Here is a 16725-nt window from a genome sequence, read left to right as displayed (position 1 = left end):
TGCTTAGAAAGAGAAAAAAGAATCCCACCCCTTTCAAGTAGCTCATAATCTAATGGTGGAAGATGAGACTTTAGCTAACCTTAAAAGAAATCAGATGAAGAGTGAGAAAGTTCTAGACATAGGGGATAGACATTCAGAAAAAGTACTCAAGAGTTGGGAGATGTGTCACCTATGAGGAAAGAAAACAAGATCAGAGCTACTGGATTGCAGAGTAAAATGAAAGAAGACTAGAAAAGTAGGAAGGGATCAGGTCATGAAGGGATTTAACACTCAAACACAATTTGTATTTTATTATGGAGATAATTCAAAGTCCCAGCAATTTATAAAATAGAGTGGAGAAGGGGAAAGGCAGGGATTTGGCACTTTAGAAAAATTAGGAAAATATTTTTTGCACCAGTAGTGGCTGTCATCCATAAATCAATCCTTCTCAATTCCAATTTAGAGAATTCCTAACTTCCTTCAAAGCACAATGTATGTCCCAAATCTTATAAGAATTTTTTCTTGATCTCCACTTAGAAAAATTAGGAAGATATACTTTGATGAGTGGGAAGACGAGGTACAACGACCAACCAACTGTAGTAATTCACGTAGAATAGTTTGTATCGATCGGTATGGAGAGAGGTCATCTCTTCATGTGAAACTAGAGAGAAGGAGTAAACAGTAGGAAATAAAAGATATCTGAGTGACATGAGATGGGGGATATGGGAGAAGAGGGAGCTCTCAGTGAATAACTTTTTTTTAAAAAATGTGAACTATGAGACAAGATTTTCAGCTCAAGAGGGTGCAGGAAGTGGGGGGGTATGAGAGGTTTGAGGAATATTTTTAAAAAATCTGGAAAAGCTGCAATGCTGAGTAAAATAATATTGTTTGTGATTTTTGCAAGGCAATAGCATTAAATGACTTGTCCAAGCTCACACAGCTAGGTAATTATTAAATGTCTGAGTCTCAAATTTGAACTCAGGTCCTCCTGAGCCCAGGGCTGGTGCTCTATCCACTGCACCACCTAGCTACCCTCAGTAAGAGGATTATAAAAGAATTTTCTTACTGTAGTGAAGACCCAGTCCAGCTCATATAACAAACTTAGAGTGCCCATTATTTCAACTCATTATATTTTTCCCAAATCCAACTCCCTTCTAAACTTGCAGCAGTAACAGCATAGCCACAGAAGCAGCAGCAGCATGCTGTTAACATTTTGCAATAATCAGCTATGACAGACTTGGTTCTTCTCAGCAATGCAATGATCCAAGGCAATTCCAAAAGACTTGTGATGGAAAATACTATACACATACAGAGGAAGAACTTTGGGATCTTAATGCAGCTTGAATAATACCCTTTTCACTTTATTTTTTGGGGTTTTTTTTCCATGTTCTGATTCTTCTTTTACAACATGAGTTATGTGGAAATGTGTTTAACATGACTGCAAATGTATAATGTATATAAGATTGCTTACTGCCTTGGAAAGGGGGAGAGAAGAGAAGGGAGAATTCAAAATCTTATAAAAATGCATTTTGAAAACTAACTTTACATGTAATTGGAAAAAAATAAAATACTATTAAATGAGCAAAAATGATGCTGTTGTTCCTCACTCATTTCAGTAGTGTCTGACTCTTCATTATCCCATTTGGGATTTTCTTGGCAAGAATAATGGAATGGTTTTCCATTTCTTTCTCCAGCTCATTTTACAGATGAGGAAACTGAGATAATTAAGGTTAATTGACTTGCTCAGGCTTGTGAATATCTGGGGTTATATTTGAAATCAAATCTTCCTGACTCAAGGCCTGGTGCTTTATTCACTATGCCACTTAACTGCTCCAATAATAATAATAATTATCAGCATGTATATAGACCAAGCACTGTGCTAAGTATTTTACAAATATGTCATTTGATCTTTATAACCCTGGGAGGCATATGCTACTAGTATTTTCATTTTTTAAATGAAAGAAACTGAAGTAAACCATTCAAGAGGTTTGCCCAGGGTCATACATCTAGTAAATGCCCAAAGCTAAATTTGAACTCAGATCTTCTTTGTCTCCAGGCTCAGCATTCTGTCCTCTTTGCCACCTAGCTGCCCATGTCTCTTGAAGTCAGCACTAGTCAACCTGGTTAACAAACTTAGAATTATCTTTGTCTCTTCCTTCTCCCTAAATCTGAGTTTTATAGCACTCATTCCTTTCTCTCTGTTTATACATCTTTATGGTCCTTTGCCTTCATTCTCTCTCCAATCCATTCACTATAGAACTACTAAAATGGTATTCCTAATTCACAGAATTCACCATATCATAATCTTTATTCCAAACCCATAAATTGTTCCTTGACTCTAGGATAAAGTACAAATCCAAAGCCTGGAATTTAAAACCCTCTACAATCTAACTGCCACCTACCTTTCCATTATTATTTAATGTTACTTTATTTTCCATTCAAAATTGAAATACTACATGACCTTTATGCATTATTTATTTCCATGCTTTATTTTCCTTTCCAAATTGAAAAACTACATGATCTTTATGTGATCTCTGAACTCCATATTTTTTGTACCAGTGGTGGCTGTCAGCCACAAATCAATCCTTCTCAATTCCTATTCAGAGAATTCCTAACTTACTTCAAAGTACAATGTATGTCCCAAATCTTATAAGAGTTTTTTCATGATCTCCAGTTGTTCACTCCATCTTTGAAATGGCATTGGATAACTTTGCATACACTTTTTAATTCACTTATTATGCTCTTCCAAGAAAATATAAGCTTGAAGAAGGGAGGGGAACAGGTATGATTTTCTTTTTCACTTTATACCCTGTAAGGGGCTGTTGTGTGTTGGAGTGTTGTATGCTTTCATCAACTGGTGTCCTCGAGCACCAGAGCCTTATTTTACTGGTTGATTGTATAGCGCCATGGGAATGGGAGTGGACCAGGGACTGGTGAGGATATTTAAGCACTTGTATTTGGTTTAATAAATGGAGTACTTGGAGAACTAGGAGTACTTTAAGGAGAACTTCTCATGCTTGTCTTCCTTGTCTCCCTTGTCCCCTGCCCCTTCAGCATTCACCTGGGTAAGGATAAGCTAGCCAGTGGGAACCTAACCCATCCTGAGCAATTAGTCTAACTGGAACATAACAATACCCTAGCCCCCATCCATATTAATGTATGGAGTCCCCACATTAGGAGTAGCTGAGCAATGAAATCATCAGTTCAAATATAGCCCTCCTCATCTTCCAAATCCCTAAGTCACATAGCCATGTAACTTCAAAATTTTTTCTTGATTCTTCCCTCTACTTCACCTGCAATGACAAATGCTGTCATTTTTCTTTCTCAGTTTCTTTCTTCTTTTTGGCAGTCACGCTTCTACAGCATCTCCCCACCCCTATTCATCACCACTCCTCTGTGTTATTATAACAGCCTCAGAACTTGACCAAGTATCTCCAATCTTTTCCCTTTTCAATTCATCCTTCACAAAGATATCAAAGAAGTACTAAAAAGTGAAAGCTGACCATATCATTCCTCTGCTCCAAAATATATCTCCTATATATATTTTTCAAAGTACACTATAGTATGGTTCCCACCATCTTTTTAAACTAATTTCCTTTCCCTTTGCAAACTCTGTGCTACCACTAGTGAAATTGGATTAGCTTTCCTCTTCCCTCTTCCATATCTGGAATATACATCTCTCCTTCAATCCCACTTCCATCTCTGCACATTGAAATCTCCTCCTTCAGGATCCAGTTTAATTATTACCTTCTCCATGAAGCCATCACTCAGACCCCCAGCTTGAAATAATTCCTTCCTCGTCATACCACTTTTCTCTTTATAATCCATCTAACCATGCTATAATTAGAATTATAGTTATTCGTGTAAGTTTGTTATTCTTTGTCTTCCTTATATGTGTGTGTTTACATGTGCAGACATACATACATACAGACATATAGACATGCCAATATATCCATTGACTAGCACAATGTAGAATAAACAGTTATTTAAATGGGATTCATCCTCTAGGTAAAAGTACAGCAATCCAATGTCATGGTACAGGGACTTTGATATTATAAAAGCAATATTTTAAGAATATTAATCAGGTAATATGCAAGAAGTATTGAGGCAAGAGAAACTCAAGTCAGGATGGTGATTAAGAAGCATGTTTCAATAATCTAAGGAAGAAGTAATAAGATTTTTATCTAGGGTGGTGACTATGAGGATGCAAGAGAAGAGATTAAAAAAGATAAAAGAATTAAGAGGAATTGGACCACTGGCAGAATTGTTGTACCATTAATGGAGACAGGGAAAGAAGAAGCAAAAAGCTTTGTTTTGTGGAAAGTGGATAAGGATGGCATCAAAAGCAAAAGCAGAAGGTATATTTAATGTAATTTAATTCTCTGAGAGGAAAGAGACGATGTATGAAGAGCCAGATATATGTTAAGAGAAAAAGGAAAATGGCCCTGATTTTTTTTTGTCAATAAACAAGCATTTCTTTAGCTCTTAGTATTTTCTGTACATTGTGCTAAGGACTGGGACTATAAATACAAGCAGAAAAAAGACTGCCTACACTGAAAGAGCTTACATGCTACTGAGGGAAGACTATACATAAAAGGAAAAGGAAAATAGGGAAATAGAAGGTTCTAAGTGCTGGAAATGGAAAAGAAATTATTGAATGAAACCTAGAACAGAATAAAAAATATGTCTGGTCTGGGTCCCTCCCTTTAATGGAGATTTTGATAGATCCTTCCAAATCAGAGAGAGGCCCAAGAGATTACTTCCAAAATGGGATGTACAGAACTGGATTAATCTTTCAGAATTAAGTCATTTCGGGGGGATGGTAGAGATAGCCTAGAAAGTCATAAAGAGAAAGACCCTACAAAAAAATGAAGACTAGATCATCTTCTGAAAGTGAGCATTGGGGAATTGGTCAAATAGCGAGAGTGTGAAAGAATTAATGTGTGGAGTGTGCTTGGGAATCAACACATGACTTTATCTTTTTCTAATTAGGCCTACAAAGAATATCTTTTATGACTATTGAATTTTTTCATGTAGCTACCAGTGCCAACCATAGAAGAAACTGGGGAAAAGCAATTCTACTTAATTCAACATAACATAATTGTGAACTAAAAGTCTGAAAAGACTTTATATTTTGGCTGGCCATAAATGCATATGAAGTCAAGAATATAGCTAAACTGGTATGAAAGATAAAACCTTGTGCTTTGGATTTAGTCATCTTTCAATGTTCTTCCCAAACTACAAGGGATAACAGAAAGGGTTTGAAAACTATAAAATCATGGGACTAAGGAATCTCAGAGTTGCTCTTGACAGTATTGGTTGAATAGCCTTATCATAGATGATGGAGTTGGAGTCTACCCTTCTGAGATCTACAATCTGGATGTTCTTCCTAAGCTAGAGGGCAGGAAGTTCAGTTTAAGTAAAAGATTAAGCCTGATAGTATTTGCCAGTTAGAAGGACTTTGCTCTATGGCTTAACAGGTTTGCTGCCTGGGGCAAAGAAACTCTCCCTAGGAATTGAAGGGTCTAGCCAAAATTTTTTGGGGGGGGGGGAATTGTAAAATTTTCTTCCCTCCCCACGATCAAGGAAAATTGTTGCCTGTCTTATGACTGAAGCAAGAGACTTTTCTAAAAAAAAAAAACCTATAAAAAAGATATTGACCTTGAATTAAAGAGTATAACAGAACCCCATCTTCCCTTGAGGAAGAAATAGTAGTATAAGAAAAGACTTCAGGGGCAGCTAGGTGGTGTAGTGGATAAAGCACCAGCCTTGGAGTCAGGAGTACCTGGGTTCAAATCCGGTCTCAGACACTTAACAATTACCTAGCTGTGTGGCCTTGGGCAAGCCACTTAACCCCATTTGCCTTGCAAAAAAAAAAAAAGGGAAAAAAAGACTTCAGCAAAGTCCGGAAGATAATAGCATAAGAAAATTTCCTACCATAAAATCACCAGACTGACAGTGACTGATAGAGACAGTTTCTAGTAGAAACTACAAATTTAGGAGAGCAGGGTCCACCAGGGCCTAAATCCATCAGGACAGCATCTAGGGGAGACTAAATATCGAAGTATGACCAATAAGAAGCAAGGCTGTCACACATCATGATGACATCTTTAGAAGTTATAAATTGCCTATAGTACAGAGGCTTGAGATGCTCCTTCAATTTAAATGTGACCTACATATACCCAAGTCTGTTTCTCTATACAAGTTTCCTATGTATATCCTTTCTTTCCTATGACTATGTATATTTATAGGAAAGTATATCTGATATTTTTGGAGGATATAATTTGTTGCCCTTGTCTTACTAAACCATTTCATTAAATGTTTTTGCTATAAACTATTTTTCTCTCCTCTGACTGACTATTAAACATAAGCAAAGAGTTAAAAGGTTATAGGTTATGATTTTAGTGGATTCAGACTGACAAAGTATATGAAGTAAGGTTCTCTGGAGGACCTAGTCATTGTGAAGGAAGGGGACTCAGCAAGTATAATAAAAATTTTAAGTAAAACTGCTTAAACTAAAGTATTTCTCAATTGTAATTGCTGGAGTATACAATTTGGATTCTGGTTAATAAAGCAATTTACAATTATTTTCAACAAAGATAACTGCATTTTAATGTTTAAATTTAAAGATTATTATCAAATGACTTCATAACCCTGGAAAATGGACTCTGACTTAACTGGTGATGACAGATGCTGTTGTTCTTTCTCAGGCTATTTCTGCTTTTATTCATTCACATCATTTCCATTTGATTCAAGTACTGAAACTTCAAGCACTGCAGTTTTTGAAAAATAGTTCAATTTTTCAGGTGGTTAAAGAAATAAAAATGCATTCTTATGCATGAAAATTTCCAATGTGCTCATTATTCTGAAGAATACATCATGTGAAGAGGTACTAGATTCCTTGCTGGTAACCTGGGAGCTACCTGGTCTGATGGATTAAGTTTACCTATGGATCAGAACTGTGGTCTCTCTGGAGTTGTTAGGAGCCCTAATACTGAGATTATTTCTCCTCCCTTTCATCTCATTTCAAACATTTTTAATGTATTCTGGCTAAATGGGATAGTTCTTTACAAAATACATTTCCAAGGAACCAAGATTGTTAGTAGGCAGTGTTGATAAAGAGGAGAGAGTTTGGGAATCAGAGTTCTTGGGTTGAAATCCAGTTCTGTTTATTTCCTGTGAATTCTTTTCTAGATGACACCAAATGCATGGAGTATCAGATTTGCAGTTACTTTCATCAGACAATTGTTATTTTTGTAACCTTGGACAAATCACTTAACAGCTCTGTACCTCAGTTTTCTGCATCTGTCAAATGGGAATAATGATAGCACTTACTTCCCTGGGTGGTTATGAAGATCAAATGAGATTATATATATAAATAACTTTGTAATATTAATGTTATTTATTATTGATCTTATTAATATTAATCATTATTATTAAACTCTGGTATTCAATTTCCTTATCTGAAAAATGAGAACAAATGGAATTATGTAACTAAGGTTCCTTTCAGCTCTAAATCATATTACATTTTGTAGTATAAAAGAAAATCATTATATGTACTAGTTGGCCATAGATATGAAGAAATAGTACCTATAATAGGTCAGATTAGTAAATAAAATATCCTTATGCTTTAAATGCTTCCACACCTTCTCAAATCTTTTTTTGACCTTAGTTTTCTTTTTTAAATTGTTGTCATCCTTGAGTCATTTCTGACTCCTTGTGACCACATTTGAGGTTTTTTGTCTGTATTAAATATGCTTACAGATTAGTCATTTTCTTTTTTGTTTTGTTTTGTTTTTTCTTTTTTTAATTTAATTTTTTCAATCTATATGAACATGTATATTTTCAAATTACAAAATTTCCTTCCATCCTCCCTTTCCACCCCACTCCCCTCAGCATCAAACAGTCAGGTTAACATTGTACATACATATTTTTGATAAAGATGTTTACAGATTAGTCATTTTCAGTATGAGGGATTAAGATTAAGGGACAGAGATACATAAGAGGTAATTTTTTATAAAGTGTTAACAGATTCTGAAGAGTTTTTTTTGGTTTGATTTTTTTTTTCTTTTGAGGAAGCTTAGGTGGCACAATGGATAGAGCACCAAACCTGGAGTCAGGAGGACCTTAGTTCAAATATGGCCTCAGACACTTAATAATCGACTAGCGGTGTGACCTTGGGTAAATCACTTAACCCCATTGCCGTAAGTAAATAAAAAAAATTTAAAACACCTAGATTTTGTTTTGTTTAGTTTTTCTTCCTCTGGTTGGGGACAACATTATCCAGAGCTGGTCTGATCTAATATGGTTGTCCTAGCTGTCTGAGAGGAGCTGCTTCCATCAAGGTTGATCATTTCACAATGTTCATGTTAATGTGTACCTTGTTCTCTTGGTTCACATTTGAGGTTTTGTTGGCAAAGATGCTGGAGTGATTTGTTATTTCCTTCTCCAGCTTATTTTACAAATGAGCAAACTGAGTCAAACATAACTTGTCCAAGGTCACATAGTTAGTAAATATTTGAGGCTAGATTTGAATTCAAGATGAAAAGTCTCCCTAGCTCTTGATCCAGAACTATATTCACTGTACCATCCAACTGCCTTTGTTTTTTAATACACTATCTGCTATCCCACTGTAAACCAAGTTCTCACTTATTATAAAGGGAAGGATGAAGATAACAGAATCATTTCTCTTTTTCCCATCAAGGGATAAAAAACAAAAGAGTGACCAAAAACACAGATAATAATTTTACAAAACAAAAAAGAGACATGATGACCCATATGTCTTTTTTTTATCTTTGAACATTTGCAAGTTCAGTATATGAAAAGATATGACAAATCATAGTGTGAATACTATTGGGGGGAAAATCACATAGAGCTGCTTTTTTGGAAAAGAAATAAGATGTTTTGTACATAGAGTACTACTCCAAATTAAATAACCCTTATTGGAGTTTTAGGATGATAGAGTTAAATCTTTTTTTTTAAGTTGTTTTTTTTTTTGCAAGGCAATGGGGTTAAGTGGCTTGCCCAAGGCCACACAGCTAGGTAATTATTAAGTGTCTGAGGTCCGATTTGAACTCAGTTCCTCCTGACTCCAGGGCTGGTGCTCTATCCACTACGCCACCTAGCTGCCCTGATAGAGTTAAATCTTACAATTCCTCAATGGATCCAACAATTTTGCAGGTGAGAAAACTAAGAGTTTTTAGAGAGGAGGAATGCCTCACCCCCAGATCCACAAGTTAAGATTTGAATACAGATGCAATGATTCCAATTTCAGCATTTGCTCTATTTCACTTAGCTTTCTAGTCCCACTTATTATAAGTTCCAACAAAACATCTGTGTATATAAATACTTATGTTGAGTCTTCTGGGACCCAACCAACAACTTCACTTGATTTAAGGCAATATTTGCTACAACAAAATTCCCCAACAGCCAAAAGAATTGAGGCATTTATTATAGGGATACTTGACCTTGATAATGCTAAAACAAAAACCAGATGCTCCTGTGAAAACCACAAGGACCCAAAAAGCTGCAGACATAAATGTATTTCTTTCTCTGATCTGAACCTATAGAACTATCACAGATTCTTTAAATGAGCTTATTTCTTAGTGAATTTTTCTGATCAGATGTTCCTAAATAGTCCTTGATATTCTTCATATTATTCTTCCTTTTTTTTTTTTGCTTTCTGCTGCCTCATAATCTCTACCTCTGAGTTTCATTCAGAAGCTAAACTGACTGACATGTCTTAATGAGCTTAAATTTGAGGCTAAATTTTTTTTTGTTTAAACCCATAAAGGAGAGGTTAATTAAAAAAACAGAAATGCATAATAAATTGTAGCTCTTAGCTGGAGAAATGGTAGAAATGGTGATGAGCAGCATACATTATGAATGTTCAAAAAGGTTTTAACAGCAAAGTAACAGTCATCTGTTGTTCCTCAATGTGGTTCCCAGCTGCCACTCTAATTAAAGCCTTTTTTTTTTGCATTCATTAGACACCTTTGTTCAGAATGAAAACACCATCAATAACTCAGGAATAATGTATTCGGTTGTCAGAATTTTAAATTCAATGTCAGAAGAAATTGTTAAAATTTAATAGCTTTTTCCTTTGGTCATTTTGATCATTTTGGTCAAATTGATCATTTAAGTTTGACCCCCAAAAAAGACCTGAAATGACTGAGGACAAGGTGATAGGCTAGGATGGAAGCTCCTTGAGAATGGAGATTGTTCCCTTTGTATTTGTATCCGCAGCAAATAGAACAGAGCATGGCATGCACTATTTATTCAATTATTTGAGTCATATTTTACTCTTCATGACCTCATTTGGGGTTTTCTTGACAAAGATACTGAACTGATTTGCTATTTCCTTCCCCAGCTCATAGTACAGATGAGGAAACAGAGGCAAACAGGGTTAAGTGACTTGCTGAGGGTCATGCAGCTAGTAAAGAGCCTGAGTCTGGATTTGAACTCAGATCTTCCTGACTCCAGACTTGTTACTCTGTCCACTATGCCATCTAGCTGCTCTGACATGCAAGGTCCTCAATAGCTGACTGAATAGATTTAAGTATCAGTCAAGGACAAGTGATTTCTGGCCATTCTTTCCTAGGGTTACATAGCTGGACAAGAGATGGGATCTGAGGCTAGCTCTCAAGCCATTGACAAAAACCCATCAATTCACCTCTGCAGCCTCTCTCAAATAGGTTCCCTTCTCTCCTGTGACACCGTCACCACTCTGGTGCAGGCTCTCATAACTTCATGCTTGGATTTTTGCATTAGCCTATTGCTGGGTCCTCCCCCCTTCAATCTATCCTCCATTCAAAACACTAAAGTGAAGTTCCTAAGTCTGATCTTGTCACCACCACCACCACCACTCAATTCATTCCAATGACTTTTTTTTCTTGGTAAAAGCTACTGTTTTATGTAGTTGGAAAACAAATCAATAAAATATTTTTTCTATTGGAGAATAGTTTTATTATTATTATTATATTATATATTATATTATTGTATATTTATATATTGTTATATGTTTATAATTATTTATTATTATGTTTATTATATGTATATTTGTTAGTATATTATTATCATTATTATTATAAAATTGAATCAAGTCCCTGTGTATTCATGGATGTGAGATCTTTATCCTAGTAACTTGCTGTAAACTTTTTTCCCCAGTTAATTTCCCTTCTAATTTTAATTGCTTTTAACGTGAAAACTTCAGTTTTATATAGTCAAACTGTTTATTTATCTTCTATGAGCCTACCTATGGGACAAGCTAGATAACATAGTGGATAGAGTTGTGAGGTCTGTCGATAGGAACATTTATTTTCTTGGCTATTTCAAATATAATCACTGACATTGAGTGCCACTTAACTCCACTTGCCTCAGTTTCCTCATGTGTAGCATGAGCTGGAGAAGTAAAATGGGTGTAGAAGGCAAACCTCTGCCACGAACACCCCAGAGGCTGGCAGAGAAAGGGATACGTGACAATGACGATCCTCCACAGGCCCTCCTTGGGGCAATTCCAAAAGCTGTCCGGCACCTCCTGCATCCAGTCCGTCGCACGTCTCATCAGCTGGTCCATTGGAACAACCTCATACACTGCAGCTTCGTCCTGTAAAGTGTTCAAGGTCAAGGCGTCCTGCAGAGACGGCTGCGGGGACACAAGGAGAAGAGGAGGGCCCGGGCCTCAGCTCTGCCGGGCCGAGACTGGAGAAAGGAGAGAAGAGGGGGGAGGTTCGGCCCGGCCCATTCCGGCTGGCGCGGCCCGATTAAGCCCGGCCCGGCCCGGCCCGGCCCAGCCCCGCCCGGCACAAATCAGCCCGGCCCGGGCGAGCCCAACCGAGCCGTGCCGAGCCGAGCCGAGCGGATCCGAGCCGAGCGGATCCGAGCTGAGCCGAGCCGTGCCGAGCCGAGCCGAGCCCTAAAGCCCTTCTTTTGCAAAAGCATTCAATAAATATTCAGCACTAGTCTGCAAGTATTTTTAAATTAAACATTTGGAGTCAAACCATCTTTATCCAAGTCTTTATTATTAGATAATTTTTTTTTACATTTTTGTATTCCTATTGGAAGTATTTTTAACAAATTCATTATCATAAGTACTACTGGAAAATCCTTCTCAGAACTGTTTTGCATCTTAACATTTGATTTCTAGTGCCTTTTTGATATAATTTTGGTCCAAGAATAGTAAAAATCTCCTTTACCTTTGTTTATTACTGCCCTTAGCCCTTAGCCCCCCTCTTTGTCTGAATCAATTCCCTGATTTTAGACTGATGGTTAGTATCTTGGTATCTATCATCTCTATATATTAGCATAAATATCATAGTCTAAATAGACTCGTGGAGTTCTTGTTCTAACCTCCATATTCTTGTGCTGTTCCAAAAGCAAGATGCCCATGGGGCGGCTAGGTGGCCTAGTGGATAAAGCACCGGCCCTGGAGTCAGGAGGACCTGGGTTCAAATCTGGTCTCAGACACTTAATAATTACCTAGCTGTGTGGCCTTGGGCAAGCCACTTAACCCCATTTGCCTTGCAAAAACGTAAAAAAAAAAAAAAAGGCAGATTGTAAACTTTATCCAAAACTGAAGATAGCTTATACATGACTTCCTGCTCCATTGTTAAATGAGAATAGGAAGGAATATACATAATATTTAGTTGTGTAGGACAACTTTACATTTACTCCCTAAAACGAAGGTGTGAGATATTTCTCTACAGACCTCCACACTTGCATTTCCAACTGCCCTCGAGATACCTCAAACTGGATGTCCATATATTGGAGGGCAAAGGACCTGGTTTACAAGCAAGAATTTACTACCCTGGGGCAGCTAGGTGGTGCAGTGGATAAAACAAGGGCCCTGGAGTCAGGAGTACCTGGGTTCAAATCAGGTCTCAGAAACTTAATAATTACCTAGCCTGTGGCCTTGGGCAAGCCACTTAACCCCATTGCCTTGCAAAAACCTAAAAAAAAAAAAATTACTACCCTGCAAAATTCAGTGTATACTGTCCGGGAAATGATGGATGTTCAACAAAATTGAAGACTTCCAAAATTTTCTGATAAAAAATACTAGATATATAGATATATATCTGAAACTCATTATCTTTCCCTCTAAACCCTCTCACCTCCTACTGTTGCTCTAGAGGGCAACACCATCTTCCCAGTTCCTCAGGCTCACAATCCTGGATCCCTCACTATCTCTCCTCTTCATAGTCAATCTGTTGCCAAGGACTATTGATTTCACCTTCGCAAATCATTCAAATATATCCCCTTCTCTCCTCAAATACTGCCAAAGCTCTAGTGGAAGCTGTTATTACCTCATGCTTGGATTATTGTAATAGCCTGTGGGTGAGTCTGTTTGCTTCAAAGCTCACCTTACTCTATTCTCTATTTAGCAACTAAAGTGATTTTCCTAAAGCACAGATCTTATAATAATAATAATCTTAGTCATTAAACTCCAGTGGCTTCCTATGGCCTCTGGAATAAAATATAAAATGCTCTGTTTGTCATTCAAAGTGCCTTTATAATATAGCCCCCTTTTACCTTTTTGGTCTTTTTATATCAGTGACTGATCAGTGATAGTTGCTTCCCAGATATACCACCAATAGGACTCTCCATCTCTTGGTCAAAGCATTTTCTCTGGCTGGTCCCTAGGCTTAAAATGCTTTCCCTCCTCTTCTCAGATTACTATCCTCCCTCCATGGTTTCCTTTAAGTCACAGATAAAACCATATCTTCTACAAGATAAGACCTCTTGATTTCAGTGCCTTATCTTTTAAAAATATTTTCTATTTATCACGTATGTAAAGTATTTAGTATATACTTGTCTACATGCTGTCTCCCCATTAGTTTGCAAGCTCCTCTGAGGTCAAGGAATGATTTTTTTGCCTCTTTTTGCTAATACTTATCAGGTCATCTAGTACATAGTAGGAGCTAAATAAATATTGACTGATAAATAAATGAAGTAGATTCACAAAGATTTTGATTAAACAAAACCAATCCAGATAAAATCAGAAGGGAATCAGGTAACTGGGGGGAAAAAAATCTTAGCAAATTTCTCTGATAAAGATTTCATTTGAAAATTATATAGAAAACCAATTGAAATTTATAAGACTACAGTTTTTTTCAACTGATAGTCAAATGATTAAAATAGTTAAGTTTCAGAAGAAGAAATATGATCAATAGCCAAAGAAAAACTGCTTCAGATCATTATTGATTAGAGAAATGTAAATTAAAAGCACTCTGACTTTCTACTTCAAATCCATCAGATTTGCAAAGTTGACAAAAATTGAAAACATTAAATTCTGGCAGATCTATGGGAAAACAGGTACTTAATGCAGTGTTGGTAAAGTTGTGAATTGATCCAGTCGTTTTAGAAGGCAGTCTGCAAACTAAACTCCAAAGTTTCTAAATTGTCCATACCCTTCAATTCAGTGATAGCCTTTCTAATGTGTACTCCAAAGAGATCAAAGAAGGTTGGAAAAAAAAAGAAACTACACATGCAAAAAATATTCATAAAGCCCAAAGGGCTATAAAACCATTTGGACCCTTTGGTCTAGCAGTACCATTACTAGGTCTGTACTCCAAAAAGATTATTAAAAAGGGGAAAGATCTACATGTAAAAAAATATTTATATGGGGCGGCTAGGTGGTGCAGTGGATAAAGCAATGGCCCTGGAGTCAGGAGTACCTGGGTTCAAATCCGTCTCAGACACTTAATAATTACCTAGCCATGTGGCCTTGGGCAAGCCACTTAACCCCATTGCCTTGCAAAAAAAACCTAAAAAAAATATTTATAGCAGCTCTGTTTGGAGTGGCAAAGAATTAGAATTTGAGGGAATGCCAAATAATTGGGTAATGGTTGAAATGTGGTATATGAACGGGATGTGGTACTATAGTTATGTTAGAAATCACGAGCAAGTGGATTTCAGAAAAACCTGGAAACACTCACTTGAACTGATGTTGACTGAAGAGAGCAAAACAGGAAAACATTGTACACATTAATAGTAACACTGTATGATGATCAACTATGATAGACTTAGCTTTTCACAGCAGTAAACAATTCTAATTCTAAACAATTCCATCAGAATTCTTGTGATGGAAAATACCATCCACATCCAGAAAAAGAATTGTGGAAACTGAATGCAGATCAAAGCATACTATTTTAACTTTTTTAAAATTTCTTTTATTTTTTCTCCTTTGTTCTGAATCTTCTTTTACAATATGACCAATCTCAAAATATGTATAAAATAGCTGTACATATTCCATTACTTGCTGTCAAAGGGAAGAGGCAGGGAAAAGAAAGAGGGAGAAAAAAGTAGCACTCAAAATCTTACAAAAACTGAATGCTGAAAACTATCTTTACATATAATCAGAAAAAAGTAAAAAAAAAACATTTTTAAAATATTCATAAAATATTTATATAGCTTTCATTGTAGTGACAAAGAATTAAAATGTAAGAATACCCACCAATTAGGTAATGGCTGAACAAATTATGGTATATAAATATGTTACAATACTATCATATTACAAGAAATGATGAAGAGAAAAGTTTCAGAGAAAGCTTAGAAGAATTTTATATAGAATCAAGTAAGAAAAAAGGGGCAAAATTTATAATAATGATGGTATTAAAATTTTTTTAAATGGTAAAAAAATTTAAGAATTTCAGTAAACACAAGGATCGATCATAATTCCAAATGTTTATGATAAAGCACACTATCCACCTCTTGACAGAAAAGTAATGGGACACAGGGTTAAATTGAGACATAATTAATTTTTGTACATGATCAATGAGGAATTTTGTTTTGATTAACTTTATAAATTTATTACAGTGGGAGGGGAAATAAAAGTCATGAATAATTCAAAATAGAAACTTAAAATTCATTTAAATTGTTTATACCTTGGAATTCAAACAGGAAGCCCTCTGTTATCCAACTCAATTCCTTCTTGGAAACACTCTATTTTGGTAATAGATAATCCATCACTAGAGGCTAAAGAAACATAAGCAGAAGCTTAAACACAACTATACTCTCAAATCTTCCCAAGAGTGGAGCTCATTAAGTATGTGGCTTTCAAAGGGCTTACCTACTAGAATGCATACAAAACAAATAGAGAAATATAGAGCTGTTGGTAAAGCAAATAATAATTCAAGATAGACACAAAATCAGGAGTCATAATTGTTAAAAAAAAAATCTGTACACAGATGATTGAATTTTGATTTCAGATTTCTGTTATATTTGATAAATAGCCATTAAGCAATAATTATCATTATTGTAAAAACTAACAATATTAATATGGCCCTTTAAGCTTTAAAAAGTACTTTGGGGAAAGCAACCCTATGAAATGGATAACTAATGAAAGTATCATTACCCTCCACATTAAAGATGAGCAAACTGCCCCTCAGAACATTTTTACAAGTATCATCTCATTTTATCCTCACAACCACCCTGAAATGCCTGTTTTACCAGTGAGAAAACTCGTAGATTAAGTAATTTTGTTGTTGTTATTGTTCAGTTCATCTTTTTGTGAACTCATTTGGGAATTTTTTGCCAAAGATCCTGGAGTAATTTACCATTTCTTTCTCCAACTCATTTGACAAATAAGGAAATTGAGGTAAACAGGTTTAAGTGACTCACCCAGGGTCACATAGCTAATAGATATCAGAGACTGCATTTGAACTCAGGTCTTCCTGAGTCTAGTACTTTATTCACTGAACCCACCTAGCTCTTGTCTCTTTTTTTTTTAGTTTTTTTTTCTTTTTGCAA

This window comes from Macrotis lagotis, chromosome 5 (assembly GCF_037893015.1).
Source record: "Macrotis lagotis isolate mMagLag1 chromosome 5, bilby.v1.9.chrom.fasta, whole genome shotgun sequence".
In the NCBI taxonomy this organism is placed as follows: domain Eukaryota; kingdom Metazoa; phylum Chordata; class Mammalia; order Peramelemorphia; family Peramelidae; genus Macrotis; species Macrotis lagotis.
This window is presented reverse-complemented; position numbering follows the sequence as displayed.